This window comes from Bos indicus, chromosome 23 (genome assembly GCF_029378745.1).
Source record: "Bos indicus isolate NIAB-ARS_2022 breed Sahiwal x Tharparkar chromosome 23, NIAB-ARS_B.indTharparkar_mat_pri_1.0, whole genome shotgun sequence".
NCBI lineage: Eukaryota > Metazoa > Chordata > Mammalia > Artiodactyla > Bovidae > Bos > Bos indicus.
The window spans coordinates 989070-1012428 of record NC_091782.1 but is presented as its reverse complement, the minus strand read 5'-3'; the positions used below and the strand labels follow the sequence as shown (position 1 = coordinate 1012428).

General features: G+C 37.4%; 1 pseudogene; it reads left to right on the top strand.

Moving 5' to 3' along the window:
- The first annotated feature begins 9902 nt into the window (after nt 1-9902).
- On the top strand, nt 9903-11858 carry LOC139179054 (olfactory receptor 4A47-like; annotated as a pseudogene).
- Nucleotides 11859-23359: the final 11501 nt, after the last annotated feature.

The window sequence follows — 23359 nt, the reverse complement described above, 5'->3', positions numbered from 1 at the left end:
CTCAACATCACTAATCATCAGGGAAATGCAAACTGTAATAAAAATGAGATATCTGAGATATGTAGAAGTTGATAAATGTTTGTGGGGATGTACAGAAAGGGGAACCCCACTTCTGTTGTTGGGAATGTACATGTGTTAAGGCACTATGGAAAATATTATGAAGATTTCTCAAAAAATTAAAAATAAAACTGCCCTATGATTCAGGAATTTCACTTCTTTGATTATATCCAAAATATGAAATCAGGAACCTGTTGAGATATTATTCAGAACACAGGAGATGTGTAAACTACCTAAATGACCATTGATTCATGAAAGGATAAAAAAATACCCCAAATGCATATCAGATCAGACCAGATCAGATCAGTCGCTCAGTCGTGTCTGAGTCTTTGCGACCCCATGAATCGCAGCACGCCAGGCCTCCCTGTCCATCACCAACTCCCAGAGTTCACTGAGACTCACGTCCATCAAGTCAGTGATGCCATCCAGCCATCTCATCCTCTGTCGTCCCCTTCTCCTCCTGCCCCCAATCCCTCCCAGCATCAGAGTTTTTTCCAACGAGTCAACTCTTCGCATTAAGTGGCCAAAGTACTGGAGTTTCAGCTTTAGCATCATTCCTTCCAAAGAAATCCCAGGGCTGATCTCCTCTAGAATGGACTGGTTGGATCTCCTTGCAGTCCAAGAGGCTCTCAAGAGTCTTCTCCAACACCACAGTTCAAAAGCATCAATTCTCCAGCCCTCAGCCTTCTTCACAGTCCAACTCTCACATCCATACATGACTACAGGAAAAGCCATAGCCTTGACTAGATGAACCTTTGTTGGCAAAGTAATGTCTCTGCTTTTGAATATGCTATACACACATACACATACATATATATGGAATGGAACATTATATATAATAGAATAGCATATATATATATATATATATAATGCAATATTATTCAATGATATAATAGAAGGGAGTCCTGTCATTTGTGACAATATAGCATGAAGAGACTTTAAGCACATTATGCTAAGTGAAATAAGCAGAAATAGAAAGACAATACTATTTGATCTCATTTATATGTGAAATTTAACTCAGAAGCAGAGAGTAGAATGTTGACTGCCAAGTGCTGATGGATGACGGAAATTGGAGGATGTTTTTCAAAGGGTAGATAATTCCACTAATAAGATAAATAAGATTTGGGCATCTGATGTACAGCACGGTGACAATAGTTAACAATATTGTAATATATACTGAAAGTTTCCTAGAGAGTAGATGTTCAATGCTCTCACCTCATGCACACAGATTATAATTGTGTGAGGTGATGGATGCATTGCATGCGTGTGTGCTTAGTCGCTTCAGTTGTGGCTGACTCTCTGCCACCCTATGGACCATGGCCTGCCAGGCTCCTCTGTCCATGGGATTCTCCAGGCAAGAATACTGGAGTGGCTTGCCATTTCCTTCTCCAGGTGGATGCATTAATTAACTTTATAATGGCAATCTCTTCATAATACATACATATATTTTATATATGTATATATACTGTTGTTATTGTGTTCAGTCATGTCTGACTCTTTGCCACCCCATGGACTGCAGTCTGCCAGGCTCCTCTGTTCATGGAATTTTCCAGGCAAGAATACTGGAGTGGGTTGCCATTTCCTTCTCCAGGGGATCTTCCCGACCCAGGAATCGAATCAGCATCTCTTGCATCTCCTGCATTGGCAGGCAGATACTTTTTCCACTGTGCCAGCTGGGAATATATGCATACATATATTTCACAATATGTATCTATACCAAATCATCATCAAGTTTGAAACAACTAGGGTGTGTATGTTATTCACTCAGTGGTGTCTGACTCTTTGTAATCCCATGGACTGTAGCCCACCAGGCTCCTCTGTCTGTGGAATTTTCCAGGCAAGAATATTGGAAGGGGTTGCCATTTCCTCCTCCAGAGTCCTTAAACTTACACAATGTTACATGTCAGTTGTATCTCAATAAAGCTGAAAAATATATGTATATATTTTAAAAATTAAAAAGGGAAGACTTATGAGCTAAAGACATTCTATTTCTTCCACATAAACTTACATATAATTATTTTGCATGGGAGCAGGATAAAATGATATTCTTGTTCACAAAGAAAGTCTATACTGCTTCTTTTAGTGTAGCCCTCTTAAAGATTTTGTAGACTTTTCAAAATTGGAGTTTACTTCATTAAACAAGGGCCACATCCACAAACATCTTCTGAATAACCTTTCTCACGTTTTGGTTAAAGTTTGTGTGCAGTAGGACAATACCCTTAAGGCTTTTAGAAATAATTTTATGTAGTTAAACTGTTTATGAGACACACCTTAAGTCCTTCTGAAGTCTTAACAAATAGTCTTATATTTACAACATTGAGATGACAGTTATCTTGATGCCATTTCTTCTAAGAGAGTTTGACTCTTTGAAATGACTGGGAATGGGACCAGTTCCATTTTATGGAAAAGTAAGTACAGGCTCCTTTATGTTTGTTTGTTTTTTTCCTGAATTCTGCTTGAAAATTTAACAGTTGCTTTAGTGACTCATCTCTCTTTACCCATTATTTATCACAACTTACCATTATATCTACTACTGGGGGCAGGAATCCCTTAGAAGAAATGGAGTAGCCATCACCATCAACAAAAGAGTTTGAAATGCAGTACTTGGATGCAATCTCAAAAATGACAGAATGATCTCTGTTTGTTTCCAAGGCAAGCCATTCAGTATCATGGTAATCCGAGCCTATGCCTCAACCAGTAACGCTGAAGAAGCTGAGGTTGAACGGTTCTATGAAGCCCTACAAGACCTTTTAGAACTAACACCCCCAAAAGATGTCCTTTTCATTATAGGGGACTGGAATGCAAAAGTAGGAAGTCAAGAAACACCTGGAGTAACAGGCAAATTTGGCCTTGGAATATGGAATGAAGCTGGGCAAAGGCTAATAGAGTTTTGCCAAGAGAACACACCGGGCATAGCAATCACCCTCTTCCAACAACACAAGAGAAGACTCTACACATGGACATCACCAGATGGGCAACACTGAAATCAGATTGATTATATTATTTGCAGTCAAAGAGGGAGAAGCTGTATACAGTCAGCAAAAACAAGACCAGGAGCTGACTGTGGCTCAGATCATGAACTCCTTATTGCCAAATTCAGACTTAAATTGAAGAAAGTAGGGAAAAACACTAGACCATTCAGGTATGACTTAAATCCATTATGATTATACAGTGGAAGTGAGAAATAGATTTAAGGGACTAGATCTTATAGACAGAGTGCCTAATGAACCATGGACAGAGGTTTGTAACATTGTACCAGAGACAGGGATCAAGACCATCTCATGGAAAATAAATGCCAAAAGCAAAATGGCTATCTGGGGAGGACTTACAAATAGCTGTGAAAAGAAGAGAAGTGAAAAGCAAATGAGAAAAGGAAAGTTATAAGCATCTGAAGGCAGAGTTCCAAAGAATAGCAAGGAGAGATAAGAAATACTTCCTCAGCGATCAATGCAAAGAAATAGAGGAAAACAACAGAATGGGAAAGACTAGAGATCTCTTCAACAAAATTAGAGATACCAAGGTAACATTGCAAGCAAAGATGGGCTCGATAAAGAATAGAAATGGTATGGACCTAACAGAAGCAGAAGATATTAAGAAGAGGTGGCAAGAATACACAGAAGAACTGTACAAAAAAAATCTTCATGACCCAGATAATCATGATAGTGTGATCACTCACCTAGAGCCAGACATCTTGAAATGTGAAGTCAAGTGGGCCTTAGAAAATATCACTATGAACAAAGCTAGTGGAGGTGATGGAATTCTAGTGGAGCTATTTCAAATCCTGAAAGATGATGCTGTGAAAGTGTTGCACTCAAAATGCCAGCAAATTTGGAAAATTCAGCAGTGGCCACAGGACTGGAGAAGGTGTTTTCATTCCAGTCCCAAAGAAAGGAAATGCCAAAGAATGCTCAAACTACCACACAATTGCACTTATCTCACACACTAGTAAAGTAATGCTCAAAATTCTCCAAGCCAGGCTTCACCAATACTTGAACCGTGAACTTCCAGATGTTCAAGCTGGTTTTAGAAAAGGCAGAGGAACCAGAGATCCAATTGCCAACATCTGCTGGATCATCAAAAAAGCAAGGGAGTTCCAGGAAAACATCTATTTCTGCTTTATTGAATATGCCAAAGCCTTTGACTGTGTGGATCACAATAAACTGTGGAAAATTCTGAGAGATGCCTCTTGAGAAACCTATATGCAGGTCAGGAAGCAACAGTTAGAAATGGACATAGAACAACAGACTGGTTCCAAATAGGAAAAGGAGTACGTCAAGGCTATATATTGTCACCGTGCTTATTTAACTTATATGCAGAGTACATCATGAGAAACGCTGGGCTGGGAGAAGCACAATCTGGGATCAAGATTGTTGGGAGAAATATCAATAACCTCAGATATACAGATGAAACCACCCTTATGGAAGAAAGTGAAGAGGAACTGAAAATCCTCTTGATGAAAGTGAAAGAGGAGAGTGAAAAAGTTGGCTTAAAGCTCAACATTCAGAAAACTAAGACCATGGCATCTGGTCCTATCACTTCATGGGAAATAGATGGGGAAACAGTGGAAACAGTGTCAGACTCTATTTTTTGGGGGGCTCTAAAATCACTGCAGATGGTGATTGAAGCCATGAAAGTAAGACGCTTACTCCTTGAAAGGAAAGTTATGACCAACCTAGACAGCATATTCAAAAGCAGAGACATTATTTTGTCAACAAAGGTCCGTCTAGTCAAGGCTCTGTTTTTTCCTGTGGTCATGTATGGATGTGAGAGTTGGACTGTGAAGAAAGCTGAGCACTAAAGAATTGATGCTTTTGAACTGTGGTGTTGGAAAAGACTCTTGAGAGTCCCTTGGACTGCAATGAGATCCAACCAGTCCATCCTAAAGGAGATCAGTCCTGGGTGTACTTTGAAGGCCTGATATTGAAGCTGAAACTCCAGTACTTTGGCCACCTCATGAGAAGAGCTTACTCATTGGAAAAGACCCTAATGCTGGGAGGGATTGGGGGCAGGAGGAGAAGGGGACGACAGAGGATGAGATGGCTGGATGGCATCACCGACTCGATGGACGTGAGTTTGTGTAAACTCCGGGAGTTGGTGATGGACAGGGAGGCCTGGAGTGCTGCAGTTCTTGGGGTTGCAAAGAGTTGGACACAACTGAGTGACTGATCTGATCTGAACTGAACACGTCTAAAAGAAACAGATGTCAGTTTCAGTATTCTACTTAGAAATCTTAATCAAAGTACCTGTTTCTATTTTCCAGTTATTGTAGGTGATGGTATGGCCAGACCTTTCCAGGAAAGAAAACAGTTTCTTTGTAAGCCTTTAATTACAGACTCTTCAAAACCCTTCTAACTGCTATCAGTCTTCTGGCACCAAGCCAATGCCACATGCTTTAAATTTTTGTTAGGGAAGCACCTTTCCCCTTTTCCTCTGATTATCTTTTGCTACATGCATAAGACTACATTTTCTTGACTTAATCATTTTATTTATCCCAAAATTTTGTGGGCCAAGAATTCAAGCAGAGATTGACTGGATATTTCTTCTGCTTCAGATGTCATGGAATGAAGTCACTCTTTGCTATTGAACTGATAACTGGATGGCCCCTAGGATCCAGGACAACTTAATATACATGTGTGGTATCTCAGAAGTGCTGGCTGGAAGGGACCCATGGGGTTTCTCTCCCTATTTATTTAGAGGAAGGTCAGCTAGTTCTCTTCAGTAGAATAGTCAGACTTTTGACATGATAGTCAGGGATCCCACTGGATGACAGTAGATAGTGTCACACCAGTTAAGAACTTATCCCCAAACTAGCTTACTCCTATTTTCACCATCCTCTATTGCTCAAAGCAGTCAGATACACTGCCCAAGGTTGAGGAGGTGGAGAAATTGATGGCATCATGTGATTTGAAAGTGACAAAGTCACATCGTGTTTATAGAACATGGGATGAGTGGTGTTGTATTAATTTTTGAAAAATACAATCATCCACATATCTAAAGGGCATGTTCAGAGATTTTTTTGGGTTTCTTTTGCTTACATTTTTTTCAAATGTGTGCCATTTTCATTTTATGCAAATTACACTATAACTGATTTGGTTACAAGGCAGTTCAATTGACGTAGCTACAAGCCAGGATGACATCTGGAATCCTAAAGCTGAAGAATGAGCTCTAGAAGCATCAGTGAGTTAAAATATTTGGAGTAGACTTCAACAAAAGGCTAACATGATGGGGATGCATGTAGTATCTAATTTAATCTTCACAAGAATACTCTAAAATTAAATGAACAATTTTACATGAGACACTAAGTTTCTGTGAGGTGAAATAGTATGCCCAAAGTCCCATACCTGTTAAATGGGAGAAATAAGATGCTAACTCAGGTTTTTCTTGCTCTAAACCTTTCTTCTTTCCAATCCACTTTTCTTCCTTCTGACACACTGCTGTTCACCCAAAGGGCATAGCATACATTTCACCTCCTGATATCATGTATAACACGGAGGAAGACATCTATTTGGTTACATTTTATAGATTGGCTGGCTAGTGGATGGGACTGGGTCCTACAACTAAAAAGCTAGAGGGAGAATTTCAAAACAAAGCTTGCCAGCACCAGTGTCCTATTGTAGGATATCTCCCCAAAATGGCTGCTATCAACATCTATCTCCCCAAAGTGAGTCCCAACTGCTTCCTCCCTCTCTGGGAGACTCTCTCTAAGATCAGTAAGTAGGTCTGACTCAATCTCCTTTCAAGTTTCTGTCACTTTACTATTTGTAATTCACTGTCTTACAAGAAGTGACTATGACCTCACTTTACCAAAAAGGTCCATCTAGTCAAAGCTATGGTTTTTCCAGTAGTCATATATGGATGTGAGAGTTGGATATAAAGAAAGCTGAGTGCTGAATAACAGATACTTTTGAACCGTGGTGTTGGAGAAGACTCTTGAGAGTCTCTTGGACTGCAAGGATATCCAACTAGTCCATCCTAAAGGAAATCAGTCCTGAATATTCATTGGAAGGACTGATGCTGAAGCTGAAACTCCAGCACTTTGGCCACCTGATGCGAAGAACTGACTCATTGGAGAAGACTCTGATGCGGGGAAATATTGAAGGCGGGAGGAGAAGGAGATGGCAGATGATGAAATGGTTGGATGGCATCACTGATGCATTGGACATGAGTTTGGGTAGGCTCTGGGAGCTGGTGATGGATGTGCTGCAGTCCATAGGGTCACAAAGACTCAGACACGACTGAGGGACTGAACTGAAACCAAATGACCTCACTTACTTTTTTAAAATTGTTTAACTTTATTATAAGAATATGTGATCTCTGTAGGAAGGAACTTTTACATGATTTCCCCAGTATTTTTATTTTACTGTGTCCTCACTGATAGTATAGTTCCTGACATTAAATAGATACATTAAATTTAAAAAATAGATAAATGATCATTACATCTAAATTGGTGATAAATTGTTTATGAATCTATCCAAACTCCAAGGCAGAATAAATTTAGTATTAAATAAAAGGAAAGAAAAGCTTTCTGTAGGTGGTTAGAAAGTATGTTCCAAATAGGAAAAGGAGTATGTCAAGGCTGTATATTGTCACCCTGCTTATTTAACTTATATGCAGAGTACATCATGAGAAATGCTGGACTGGAAGAAACACAAGCTGGAATCAAGATTGCCAGGAGAAATATCAATAATCTCAGATATGCAGATGACACCACCCTTATGGCAGAAAGTGAAGAGGAACTGAAAAGCCTCTTTTTGAAAGTGAAAGTGGAGAGTGAAAAAGTTGGCCTAAAGCTCAACATTCAGAAAATGAAGATCATGGCATCTGGTCCCATCACTTCATGGGAAATAGATGGGGAAACAGTGGAAACACTGTCAGACTTTATTTTTTTGGCTCCAAAATCATGGCAAATGGTGACTGCAGCCATGAAATTAAAAGACGCTTACTCCTTGAAAGGAAAGTTATGACCAACCTAGATAGCATATTCAAAAGCAGAGACATTACTTTGCCAACAAAGGTGCATCTAGTCAAGGCTATGGTTTTTCCTGTGGTCATGTATGGATGTGAGAGTTGGACTGTGAAGAAGGCTGAGTGCCAAAGAATTGATGCTTTTGAAGTGTGGTGTTGGAGAAGACTCTTGAGAGTCCCTTGGACTGCAAGGAGATCCAACCAGTCCATTCTGAAGGAGATCAGCCCTGGGATTTCTTTGGAAAGAATGATGGTAAAGCTGAAACTCCAGTACTTTGGCCACCTCATGCGAAGAGTTGACTCATTGGAAAAGACTCTGATGCTGGGAGGGATTGGGGGCAGGAGGAGAAGGGGACGACAGAGGATGAGATGGCTGGATGGCATCACTGACTTGATAGACGTGAGTCTGGGTGAACTCCGGGAGTTGGTGAGGGACAGGGAGGCCTGGCGTGCTGAGATTCATGGGGTCGCAAAGAGTGGACATGACTGAGCGACTGAACTGAACTGAACTGAACTGAGAAAGCATGTTTCTAAACAGTCTAAGTGGAGCAGAATAATTGGGCTGATCTTTTATTCTAACTTCCAATAACTTCAAAATGATTCTAAAACTATTTTTTCCTTCATGTTATGCTTTATGATCCTGTCTACATGATTTGCCCCAACAGTATATTTACAAGTACATATACTTTTAAAACTTTGTGGAAAATCCAAGTGAATTTAATTAAGCATAAGTCAGTCTTGGATAATTCCAATTCTAAGACTCAATACAAGAAAAAAATAAAAAAGATTCAAGCATAAATGTGGTTAAAAGGGATAAAATGTCCTGATCTTTGCCCATATCAGGAAAAGTATCTTATCCTTATAAGAACTGATATAAAAATTTTAGGAGGTCCTTGGTTAGGCTTAAAGCATTGCATACAAAACACACAAATATTTCTCATGTCTCAGTCAGGTAGTCTGGATGATCTAATGAAAATGGCTGAATAATTGGATGGTATTTTTCTATCTTGAAATTAGTAGGAAAAGAAGTAACTAGTGACACTTTTCCTGCAAATGGTTAGTTGCTCTTCCTGTTTTAAAAGAACATTTATTTGTCTTTGATAAATTATCCCAACCTAGAAAATTGTGTGTATATTTTGTGTGTGTGTGTGTGTGTGTACATGCAGCATGGAATTTCATTTAAAAATTTACAGTGCAAATAAAAACAATCTTCTTTTTTTTAACATCTTTATTTTTTTATTTATTTTATTTTATTTTATTTTTAAACTTTACAGTCTGAATAATCAGAAAATTCCATGAATAAAATGGACAATGGAATGAAGTAAAAATCAACCTCAAATAATAATGTGGTATTTTGCCATCTAGCATCTAACTTGATAAAAGAGGTATTTCAGGTCCTATGAGTGAGTTAAAAATAAAGTAAGAAGGTAAGACTAAAGAACTAGTGGGAAGTGGGCTTCCCCATTGTGAGGCTTTATTATGTAAGAAACTAAATTACTCTGAAATAAACTTAGATTCAATTCTAGCTTTATTACTTAAGAAAGTGCAATCTTTGGAAAATTAGATGTTCTGAGCCTTAGTTTCTTCAACTGAAATGGGGACTACATATCTGGTTACTGTAAATTTTCACGTGACATATTGAATTGTGGGGGCATGTTCGCAGTCCCCTGTAGGGGTTTTAAGAAGTGGATGATATAATCAGAACAAGATCTAAAGAGGATTATATGAGCTTCTTCAAGAAAACAGTTTTCTGGAGGCCAGAATAAAAGTGGAAGGATGTAGGCAGGAGGCTGTTTCAGTGAGCCAGGAAGAAAACCTGTTGGGGAGTAAGTCTAGTAGGGAATGATCAAATTTGTGACATACTTTGGAAGTGAGACAACATGATTAAAATCATCAATAAACAATCTGAGAGTAATAAATCAGTGAAGAACACTCTGAGGTGTGTTGTTGTTGTTGTTGTTGTTGTTGTTGTTTTCTCAGCAATTAAAAGGAAGGTAGTACCATTTAATGTCTTATATTGTGGAAATTTTAAAATTTATTTTTTATACTAGGTTGATATCCAGTTGTAGATGTCCTAAACTGGAGATGCTGCCTACACAGATTTGGAAATAAGAGGGCAGATAGGTGCTTGAGATACAAAGTTAATTTGCTTCAGCATGTATTGGTCAGGAAAAGGAGGAATATCTAACTAAAGACGCTAAAGAGTCTCTATGTGGTTTGAGAAAATTCAGGATGGTAATGTTTTATTTATTTGAGCTACTCACAATAAATATGTAAATGAGTTAAAGTGGTCTCAATATTATACATTTGTGACTTTATATATGGTATACCTTTTTAAGGAGTTCCCTTTTCATCTTCTCCTCTTGTTTCAATTTTCCTTTAAAATTCACCTAATGTATTTGCTTCCTTTGGGAAACATTTTCCAATTTCAGTTTAATTAATGTATTCCTATTCTGTTACACTTAGCTTGTGTGAACATATACTCTTATAATGGTACTTATTATGTGGGTCTGGAATTTTCTGGTTCTGAGGGTAGGGAGCTATGCCTTATTCTACTTGGTAATCACAATATCTATATACTCCAACATATTCTTTTAATTGAATGGATGAAGAAATGAAATTTCTAATGCATTAGGTTTTCCCAAGTGGCTCAGTGCGTAAAGAATCCAACTACAATGCAGGAGATGCAGGCAGACACAAGTTCAATCCCCAGGTTAGGAAGATCCCTGGAGAAGGAAATGGCAACCCACTCCAGTGTTCTGTACCAGAGAATCCCATGGACAGAGGAGTCTGATGGGCAACAGTCCATAGGGTCACAAAGAGTTGCACATGGCTAAAGTGACAGCATGCAGAAATGCAATAATGCATTAATTTTTTTTCTCCTTGTTTTACAGGTAAACTTCTAATAGGTTAACTCAGCTCCTGTTCAGACTAGATGGAACCAAGGAATCCTCCTGGGCCTCACACAGAATCCAAAGAAGTGAAAATTTCTTTTTGTTTGTTCTTGTTCCTCTACATTTTGATGGTTGTGGGAAATCTGCTCATCATCACGACTATAGTAGGCAGTAAGACCCTGAACTCACCAGTGTACTTTTTCTTGCTTGTTTATCATTTACAGATTTAGTTTTTTGCTCTTCTATTTCCCCCAGATTTATTTCAGACTTGTTCTTTGGGAATAATACCATATCTTTCCAATCCTGTATTATCCAGTTGTTTACAGAGCACTTTTTTTGGTATATCAGAGATCATCCTTCTGCTAGTGATGGCCCATGACTGCTATGTGGCCATCTGTAAGCCATTGCATTATTTTGTGATCATGAGGCAGAGGGTGTGTATTTTACTGCTGGTGGTGTCCTGTGTTGGAGATTTTATGCACTCAGTAATTCAACTTGGCACTGTCTATGGGCTCCCATTCTATGGCCCCAATGTCATTGATCACTTTATGTGTGACATGTTCCCTTTACTAAAACTCATCTGTATTGACACCTATGTCATTGGCATTTTGGTTGTGGCCAATGATCTGCTCTATAGTGTTTCTGCTCCTACTCATCTCCTATGGAGTCATCCTGCACTCTCTGAAGAACTTGAGTCAGGAAGGGAGGCGGAAAGCCCTCCAGACATGTGGTTCCCACATCACTCTGGTTGTCTGCTTCTTTGTTCCCTGTATTTTCATGTATACAAGACCTGCTAAAACCTTCCCCATTGACAAATAATTGAGTGTGTTTTATTCAATCATAACTCCCATGCTGAACCTGTTAATTTACAGTCTAAGAAATTCTAAGATGTCTAATGCTGTGAAGAAACTCTGCAGAAAAAAAAATCATATAAAGTGGTAAAACCAATATGACTAAGCTAATTTAGCATTAGAGCCAATCTTCTTGGATTATAGAAGTTTCCAAAGTGATACAAACTTCTTTTTCTTTAAAGGAGTTATGATATTTACAATTAAAGAATGGACTGTAAATTTACTCTGCTATTAACAGGTTTGTTTTTTTTTTTAGACTGTAAACTTTATAATGTCTGGTTTGGCTCTGCATCTAGAGAAGTAGCATGCATTTACAATAAACAGTCAATAAATCATATGCAATAAATTAGTCTATGGAATTTATATATATTTCCACTAATTTTTACTTAACTTCTGCTTTTACTTTTATTATTTTATCATTCTTAGTGTTATTGTTTGTCAGCAGTCTTGTATTTTTATGTTCATTTTTTTTATTTTGCTAGATAAAATATTTAATATTATGTAGACTATCCTTTTCAATCAATTTCATTTGTGTTAAAATGACATTTTAATGAAATCAGTTCAGTTCAGCTCATTTCAGTCCCTCAGTCCTGTCTGACTCTTTGCATCCCCATGGACTAGAGCACACCAGGCTCTCCTGTTCATCACCAACTCCCGGAGTTTACCCAAACTCATGTCCATTGAGTTGGTGATTCCATCCAACCATTTCATCCTCTGTCATCCCCTTCTCCTCCTGCCTCCAATCTTTCCCAGCATAGAGTCTTTTTCAAAATGAGTCAGCTTTTCTCATCAGGTGGCCAAAGTATTGGAGTTTCAGCTTCAGCATCAGTCCTTCCAATGAATATTAAGTACTGATTTCCTTTAGGACTGACTGACTGGTATCCTTGCAGTCCAAGGGACTCTCAAGAGTCTTTTCCAACACCATAGTCCAAAAGCATCAATTTTTCAGTGCTCAGCTTTCTTTATGGTCCAACTCTCACATCCATACATGACTACTGGAAAAATTATAGCTTTGACTAGATATACCTTTGTTGTTATGCTGTCTATGTTGGTCATAGCTTTTCTTCCAAGGAGCTAGCATCTCTTGATTTTATGACTGTAGTCACCATCTGCAATGATTTTGGAGCCCAAGAGAATAAAGTCTATTACTGTTTCTGTTGTTTCCCCATCTATTTGTCATGAAGTGATGGGACTGAATGCCATGATCTTCATTTTTTGAAAGTTGAGTTTTAAGCCATCTTTTTCACTCTTCTCTTTCACTTTCCTCAAGAGTCTCTTTAGTTCCTTTTGCTTCCTGCCATAAGGGTGGTGTCATCTGCATATCTGAGGTTATTGATATTTCTTCCTGTAATCTTGATTCCAGCTTGTTCATCCAGCCCAGCATTTTGCATGATGTACCCTGCATATAAGTTAAATAAGTAGGGTGATATTTAATGGAATATTTTAGATTTTTAAGTAAGAAACAGAAAATATAATGGCTAATAGGAAATATTAAAAATAGAAACCATGTAAAAAGGAATGTGTAGAAAAAAACTCCTTTCCACACCAAACCAAATTCAGTTGTTCCAGACGCAGTCACTCTGTTCCTAGAATTCTTCAAGCAAAAACTTTTGAAAAAATAAATATATGTGCATATATGGATTTGTGATCATGTCTCTCTGTATACACATTGCATTTCACTAGTCCTTCTCCTCAAAATCTTTACATATCAGGCTAAATAGACTTAACTCATTCTGTTTCCTTATACTGTTTAAGGGTTATATGAATATACATTAAAACTAATGTATCTAGTTCTCTTCATATTTTCGTATTTTATCCCTATGATAAGCAATTCTACAATAAGTCTTTATGAAATTTTCTAAATGTGAAATCTTAGAAGTGGAATTGTTGAGTCAACCGGTATATATATTTAAAATATTGATGTTCATATTTATTGCCAAAATGACATATATGACCTTCAAATTCACTACTCCGCTAATTCTGGAATGTGTGTATTTGATCACATTGTTAACAATCAGTAATTGATAAGCATTGCTGGTATATGACAGTCTTAAAAATGCTATTGTGTTTCATTTTTATGCTTTAAATACAAATACATAGATTTAAATTTTGGCATCTCTTCACATCTTAAAATCATGGAAATTCCTTTTTGTGATTTGCTTGTGAATGGATTTCACATGTTTTATTTGACTGCTGATCTTTTTCCATACTGTTCTTATGATTTAAATACCAAGGAAATTATCCCATTTACCATGTGTGTTGCATTATTATTTTTTCAGTTTATGCTTTGTTTGATTTGATTTATATCCATAGGGTGCAGAATATCCTAGGTCATGTAGAATTATATTGACATTTGTGTATTTAAATCTGTCAATATTTTAATTTCTTTTATGATTTGCTAAGAAAGAATTTCCCTATTACAATTTTAGCAAAATGTTCTCCCATATTTGTAGACCTTTAATTTTTAAGTCTTTAAAAATATATTTTATATGTAAATTTTGACCCATCTTCACTTTGGTATAAGATATTAAGTAGGGATTAAATTTTAATTGTTTTTGAAAATGACCGTTTTTATGGATGTATTATATAGATATAGATGTATAGTATATAATATATATGTAGATGTATAATAGATAATCAATGTATAATAGATAATATAGATGTATATTTTCCCTCATTACTTGATATTCAAACTTTGTATTGTACAATATGCTATGTGTTTGGATAAAAAGACAGGGCTCTACTGACTTCCAGTGATCTCTTTCTCTCTCTTTTATTAATTGAAGGATAATGGCTTTGCAGAATTTTGTTGTTTTCTGTCAAACCTCAACCTGAATCAGCCATAGGTATACACATATCCCCTCCCTTGTGAACCTCCCTCCCATCTCCTGCCCCATCCCACCCCTCTAGGTTGATACAGAGCCCCTATTTGAGTTTCCTGAGTCATACAGCAAATTCCCATTGGCTATCTATTTTACATATGGTAATGTAAGTTTCCATGTTACTCTTTCCATACATCTCACCCTCTCCTCCCCTCTCCCCATGTTCATAAGTCTATTCTCTATGTCTGTTTCTCCACTGCTGCCCTGAAAATAAATTCTTCAATACCATTTTTCTAGATTCCATTTATATGCATTAGAATATGATATGTATCTTTCTCTTTCTGACTCACTTCACTGTGTATGATAGGTTCTAGGTTCATCAGCCTCACTAGAGCTGACTCAAAGTTGTTCCTTTTGATGGCTGAGTATTATCCCATTGTGTATATGTACCTGACTTTTTTATCCATTCATCTGTCAATGGACATCTGTTGATGACATTGCCTCCAGGTTCTAGCTATGGTAAATTGTGCTGCAATGAACAGGGTCCTATGGTGGCTTCGGTCTAGTTTTTTAAAGAATCTCCATACTGTCTTTCCTAATGGCTGTATCAATTTACATTCCCACCAACAGTGCAGGAGTGCTCCATTTTCTCCACACCCTCTCCAGCATTTATTGTTTGTAGACTTTTTGATGACGGCCATTCTGACTGGTGTGAGGTGATATCTCATTGTAGTTTTGATTTGCATTTCTCTAATAATGAGCAATGATGAGTGTCTTTTCATGTGTTTGTTAGCCATCTATATGTCTTCTTTGGAGAAATGTCTGTTTAGGTCTTTTTCCCATATTTTCATTGGGTTGTTTGTTTTTCTGGCATTGAGGTGTATGATCTGCTTGTATAGTTTGGAATTAATCCTTCATCAGTTGTTTCATTTGCAATTATTTTGTCCCATTCTGAGGGTAGTCTTTTCACCTTGCTTATAGTTTCCTTTACTGTGCCAAAACTTTTAAGTTTAATCAGGTCCCACTTGTTTACTTTTGCTTTTATTTCCATCACTCTTAGGGGTGGGTCATAGAGGATCTTGCTTTGACTTATGTCATTGAGTGTTCTGCCTATGTTTTCCTCTAAGAGTTGTATAGTTTCTGATCTTACATTTAGGTCTTTAATCCACTTTAATCCACTTTGAGTTCATATTTGTGTATGGTGTTAGGAAGTGTTCTAATTTCATTATTTTACATGTAGCTGTCCAGTTTTCCTGGCACCATTTATTGAAGAGGTTGTCTTTGCCCCATTGTATATTCTTGCCTCCTTTGTCAAACATAAGGTACCCATAGGAACATGGGTTTATTTCTATTTTGTTCCATTGGTCTATATTTCTGTTTTTGTGCCAGTATCATACTGTCTTGATGACTGTTGAGTTAAGTTCACTTCAGTTGCTCAGTCGTGTCTGACCATTGCGAACCTTTTAACTACAGCACGCCAGGCATTCCTGTCCATCACCAACTCCCGGAGTTTACCCAAACTCATGTCCACTGAGTCGGTGATGCCATCCAACCATCTCATCCTCTGTCGTCCCCTTCTTCTCCTGCCTTTAATCTTTCCCAACATCAGGGTCTTTTAAATTGAGTCAGCTCTTCACATCAGGTGGCCAAGGTGTTGGAGTTTCAGCTTCAGCATCAGTCCTTCCAATGAACACCTAGGACTGATCTCCCTGAGTGGGGACTGGTTGTATCTCCTTGCAGTCCAAGGGACTCTCAAGAGTCTTTTCCAACACCACAGTTCAAAAGCATCAATTCTTTGGTACTCAGCTTTCTTCATAAGCCACATCTCACATCCATACATGACTACTGGAAAAACCATAGCCTTGACTAGACGGACCTTCCTTGACAAAGTAATGCCTCTGCTTTTTAATACGCTGTCTAGGTTGGTCATAACTTTCCTTCCAAGGAGTAAGTGTCTTAATTTCATGGCTGCAGTCACAATCTGCAGTGATTTTGGAGCCCAAAAACATAAAGTCAGCCACTGTTTCCACTGTTTCCTCATCTATTTGCCGTGAAGTGATGGGACCGATTACCATGATCTTCGTTTTTTGACTATTGAGTTTTAAACCAATGTTTTCACTCCCTTCCTTCACCCTCATCAAGAGGCTCTTTAGTTCCTCTTCACTTTCTGTCATTAGGGTGGTATCATCTGCTTATCTGAAGTTGTTGCTATTTCTCCTGCCATTCTTGACTCTAGCTTGTAATTCATCCAGCCCAGCATTTCACATTATGTGCTCTGCATACAAGTTAAATAAATAGGGTGGCCATATACAGCCTTGATGAACCGCTTTCCCAATTTGGAGCCAGTCCATTGTTCCATGTCTGATTCTAATTATTGCTTCTTGCCTGCCTGCAGGTTTCTCAGGAGACAGGCAATGTGGTCTGGTACTCCCATCTCTTCAAAAATTTTCCATGTTGTGATCCACAAAATCGAAGATCCACAAATCATAGTCAATGAAGCAGAAGTAAATGTTTTTCTGGAACTCTCTTGCTATCCTTGAATAGTCCAGTGATGTTGTCAACTTAAACTCTGTTTCCTCCTCCTCTTTGAAACCCAATTTGTACATCTATAAGTTCTTGGTTTATATACTGCTGAAACCTAGCTTGAAGGATTTTGAGCACAAGCTTGTTAGCATGTGATGTGGGGATAAATTCAATTATGTAATACTATTTTGGGATATTTTCATGTTACAGAGGTACAGAATGAATTTACTTTCTCCCACATTAAGTATACCTAGAAATATTTTGAGTTCATCTATCTGAGGTTATTTTAAAGGGCAGATATTTCTAAATCTCATATAGTTTCAATTGATAATGTTCTCTAAAGATACTTAGTTATCTGTTAAAAAATCAGAAGGTGGTGTAACATCTGAGAAACTTGATTGAATGGCTTTCAAGAACCCAAGGTAATACTGCTGTAAGCAATCTGTTACTTCAACTACTATTTTTCTGTTCACATGTGAGTTTTAGCATCCTAACATATGTTTGTTGATCATTTGGATTTATTTTTTGTGAACTGCTTGTTTATAATTTCTTTATTTTCTTTATATCATATTAGTTAATCTCTTAGAAATATTTACTTTAGATATTAACTCTGTGTATATCTTGTAAGATGTAAATAATTTCAACAAACTACTTTTGTCTACTGACATTGTGGTTCAGTTCAGTTCACTTTAGTCACTCAGTACTGTTGGACTCTTTGTGACCCCATGGACTGCAGCATGCCAGGCTTCCTTGTCCATCACCAACTCGCAGAGCTTGCTCAAACTCATGTCCATTGAGTTGGTGATACCATTCAAGCATCTCATCCTCTGTCATCCCCTTCTCCTCCTGCCTTCGACTTTGCCTAGCATCAGGGTCTTTTCCAATGAATCATCTCTTTCCATCTGGTGGCCAAAGTATTGGAGCTTCAACTTCAGCATCAGTCCCTCCAGTGAATATTCAGGACTTATTTCCTTTAGGATTGACTGGTTTGATCTCCTTGCTGTCCAAGGGACTCTCAAGAGTCTTCTCCAACACCACAGTTCAAAATCATCAGTTCTTCAGCAAAGCTATGATCAACATAAAAAAATGAAATTGTCAAAGACATCTATTTGGGAATTCAGTGAGTGATTCAGATGGTTCTTCCACCCATTGAATGAAGAAAGTCATCTCCTTTATTAACTGGAAATATATATATGAAGTACTTCCCTTGTGGCTCAGTGGTAAAAAAAATCCATCTGCCAATGCAGGATACTCGGGTTTGATTCCTGGATCCGGAAGATCCCTTGGTAAAGGAAATGGCAACCCACTCCAGTATTCAGGCCTGGAGAATCCCATGAAGAGAGGAGCCTGGTGGGCTACAGTTCATGGGATTGCAAAGTATTAGGCAAAACTTAGTGACTAAGCAACAAAACAGAATATGAAGTAAATCTTGGTGTACTTTATATTGAACCTTTATGTCTCAACTTTTATTTTTGTGTAAGTTATTAACTATATGTATAATTTAATTAGCTTCTAGATTGAAAACTAGTTGTGAATACTCATTTATTTAGTAATGTGTCCTTTTCCTACGTATGTCTCTAATCACTTGCCTCCTCATTAGTCATACTCATCTCTTATGGGGTCATTCTGTACTCCCTGAAGAATCTTAGTCAGGAAGAGAAGCTTAAAGCCTTATGAATCTGTGGCCCCCACATTACTCTGATGCTTTTCTTTATGCCCTATATTTGTATGTATGTGAGACCTCCTTCCATTTTACCCACTGGTAAGTCCTTGAGGGCTTTACACCATTGTCACCCCTATGTTGTACCCTCTAATCTGCACTCTGAGAAATGGTGAAATGAAAAAATGGCATGAGAAAGCTCTGGGCCACACAAAGATAATGAGGCAGCAAGGAAGTATATGACCTACTTTTAATGAAGAATTGCTGTTTCCAGGAAAACCACGTGTTATTATTTAACTGCAGTAAATTTCTCCTCAGGTTTAATAACTTGGGCATTGTTAAAATCTCTTATTATATGAATACCTTCAGGGATCAAAACATACTTTTAAGATTTTCATAATTTCTTAGTTCAAAACATATATTTTGTTTCAAATATGTTTTTAAGGTTATTGAAAGTCTTATGAAACTGTGTATAGTTTTTATGTAAAATATCTTTGTTGAGACCACAGATTTATGTTCTATGTCATGAGTTAAGCTATAGTTAATACTGTGAATTTATCTCAGTTAAAGATTTTTTTGTTTCTGACAAATAATGCAATCTTTCCAGAGTTAATAAGGCTCATTACAGATTTATTGTTGTTGTTGTTGCACCGAATAATGAAATACTTTATTCTACATCAAGGTATGTGGAAAATGAAGCTGAATTTGGAGCACATCAGAGATGAGGAATGATTCATATGTAGTGAGTGCAAAGCTCAATTGCAGAATAATTTCCTAGTATTACCAGATGCTCAATTAGCAATGCTTAATTGAAAGTTAAAAATCATTTGCCACACTAGAAGGTTAGAGTGAAATATGACAGAATTTAAATGTACAGATATAAATGTGACACCTACCAGTATTAAAAAAAAAAAAAAGAGTTGGAAAGATCAAATACCAAGGAAGATCTCTGGCCACTGTTGTAGCCATACATTCCGGGAAACAAACTCACTCAGAAGGACAATGAAGATAGTGGAGTGCAGTTTATTACACCGGCGGGCCCAAGGCAGAGTCTGCTCTTAGCCAAGGACCCCGACCAGTGTTTATGAAAATCTTTCTTTCTTTTTTCTTTTTTTTGTCTTTTTTTAAAATTTTATTTTATTTTTAAACTTTACATAATTGTATTAGTTTTGACAAATATCAAAATGAATCTGCCACAGGTATACATGTGTTCCCCATCCTGAACCCTCCTCCCTCCTCCCTCCCCATACCATCCCTCTGGGTCGTCCCAGTGCACTAGCCCCAAACATCCAGTACCGTGCATCGAACCTGGACTGGCAACTCGATTCTTACATGATATTTTACATGTTTCAATGTCATTCTCCCAAATCTTCCCACCCTCTCCCACTCCCACAGAGTCCATAAGACTGTTCTATACATCAGTGTCTCTTTTGCTGTCTCGTACACCGGGTTATTGTTACCCTCTTTCTAAATTCCATATATATGCGTTAGTATACTGTATTTATGTTTTTCCTTCTGGCTTACTTCACTCTGTATAATAGGCTCCAGTTTCATCCACCTCATTAGAACTGATTCAAATGTATTCTTTTTAATGGCTGAGTAATACTCCATTGTGTATATGTACCATTGCTTTCTTATCCATTCATCTGCTGATGGACATCTAGGTTGCTTCCATGTCCTGGCTATTATAAACAGTGCTGCGATGAACATTGGGGTACACGTGTCTCTTTCCCTTCTGGTTTCCTCAGTGTGTATGCCCAGCAGTGGGATTGCTGGATCATAAGGCAGTTCTATTTCCAGTTTTTTAAGGAATCTCCACACTGTTCTCCATAGTGGCTGTACTAGTTTGCATTCCCACCAACAGTGTAAGAGGGTTCCCTTTTCTCCACACCCTCTCCAGCATTTATTATTTGTAGACTTTTGGATCACAGCCATTCTGACTGGTGTGAAATGGTACCTCATAGTGGTTTTGATTTGCATTTCTCTGATAATGAGTGATGTTGAGCATCTTTTCATGTGTTTGTTAGCCATCTGTATGTCTTCTTTGGACAAATGTCTATTTAGTTCTTTGGCCCATTTTTTAATTGGGTCATTTATTTTTCTGGAGTTGAGCTGTAGGAATTGCTTGTATATTTTTGAGATTAGTTGTTTGTCAGTTGCTTCATTTGCTATTATTTTCTCCCATTCTGAAGGCTGTCTTTTCACCTTGCTAATAGTTTCCTTTGATGTGCAGAAGCTTTTAAGGTTAATTAGGTCCCATTTGTTTATTTTTGATTTTATTTCCAGTATTATGGGAGGTGGGTCATAGAGGATCCTGCTGTGATGTATGTCAGAGAGTGTTTTGCCTATGTTCTCCTCTAGGAGTTTTATAGTTTCAGGTCTTACGTTGAGATCTTTAATCCATTTTGAGTTTATTTTTGTGTATGGTGTTAGAAAGTGGTATAGTTTCATTCTTTTACAAGTGGTTGACCAGATTTCCCAGCACCACTTGTTAAAGAGATTGTCTTTAATCCATTGTATATTCTTGCCTCCTTTGTCAAAGATAAGGTGTCCATATGTGCGTGGATTTATCTCTGGGCTTTCTATTTTGTTCCATTGATCTATATTTCTGTCTTTGTGCCAGTACCATACTGTCTTGATAACTGTGGCTTTGTAGTAGAGCCTGAAGTCAGGTAGGTTGATTCCTCCAGTTCCATTCTTCTTTCTCAAGATAGCTTTGGCTATTTGAGGTTTTTTGTATTTCCATACAAATTGTGAAATTATTTGTTCTAGCTCTGTGAAGAATACTGTTGGTAGCTTGATAGGGATTGCGTTGAATCTATAAATTGCTTTGGGTAGTATACTCATTTTCACTATATTGATTCTTCCAATCCATGAACATGGTATATTTCTCCATCTATTAATGTCCTCTTTGATTTCTTTCACCAGTGTTTTATAGTTTTCTATATATAGGTCTTTAGTTTCTTTAGGTAGATATATTCCTAAGTATTTTATTCTTTCCGTTGCAATGGTGAATGGAATTGTTTCCTTAATTTCTCTTTCTGTTTTCTCATTATTAGTGTATAGGAATGCAAGGGATTTGTGTGTGTTGATTTTATATCCTGCAACTTTACTATAGTCATTGATTATTTCTAGTAATTTTCTGGTGGAATCTTTAGGGTTTTCTATGTAGAGGATCATGTCATCTGCAAATAGTGAGAGTTTTACTTCTTCTTTTCCAATTTGGATTCCTTTTATTTCTTTTCTGCTCTGATTGCTGTGGCCAAAACTTCCAAAACTCTGTTGAACAGTAATGGTGAAAGTGGGCACCCTTGTCTTGTTCCTGACTTTAGAGGAAATGCTTTCAATTTTTCACCATTGAGGATAATGTTTGCTGTGGGTTTGTCATATATAGCTTTTATTATGTTGAGGTATGTTCCTTCTATTCCTGCTTTCTGGAGAGTTTTTATCATAAAAGGATGTTGAATTTTGTCAAAGGCTTTCTCTGCATCTATTGAGATAATCATATGGTTTTTATTTTTCAATTTGTTAATGTGGTGTATAACATTGATTGATTTGCAGATATTGAAGAATCCTTGCATCCCTGGGATAAAGCCCACTTGATCATGGTGTATGATCTTTTTAATGTGTTGTTGGATTCTGATTGCTAGAATTTTGTTAAGGACTTTAAATCTTTCATACCCCATGTGTACGTGTCCAAACCCACCTCCCCAAATTCCTTGAGACTTATATAAACCAAGGAAAATACAATCCCAATAACCCCATCATTCACGTACTATGTGCTAATGTACTCAAACAATTAGCCAATAATTAATAAACCCAAGGTTACACTCCAATAGATACAGAAAAATTTATGGCCTGTCTGGAGGAAGGAGTGATTAGTGCATGTTTTCTCTTAGGTGATGAGTAACCTAGATACGATCTTCAAGGTTCCCCTGTCTGGAAGGGGTCTTATCCTTCTGTTGTTGTTTTCATAGGCACTAAACACTGAGTTCAGAGTCCATCAGAAAGGTGGCCAAGCATGATCAGCATGAACAGGCCTAAGATGGAGTCCATGCCCTATGAATTCCTTCTTCACCATAAGCACATTTTACCCAAAATCCAACTAGAAAGCCAGCCCATTACACTCTCTCTCTCTCTCTCTCTCTCTCTCTTTTTTTTTTTTGATTTATTTTGTTTAAGCAATCCATTGTATAGAAAAAAAATGATCAAATCTAGATATGAATTCAGTGACAAAAAGGGCATTTTTAAACTCACACTACAAAATAAACTGGTTTTCTCAAAAATTTCAAGTCAATTTCAAAGTTATTTAGTTGATCTTGGATAACTTAAATGATAGAAAATAGCTTATATACTTAATTTTTACATGCAAATATATGCCTACCAGAAAATTTATACTCATGACATCCAACATTGATAATTTCAGTAAAGGTATGGGCATTACATTTTGCAGAAAGCAGTGAAACATTGAGGTTGTAAGCTGTGGCACACTGAGATTTGTGACTTCCAGAGGAGATGATTTCGATCCAGGGTCCAGAGACAAGGCTTGACTTCTGGGAGCTTTTTGTGTAGCAAAATTTTATTAAA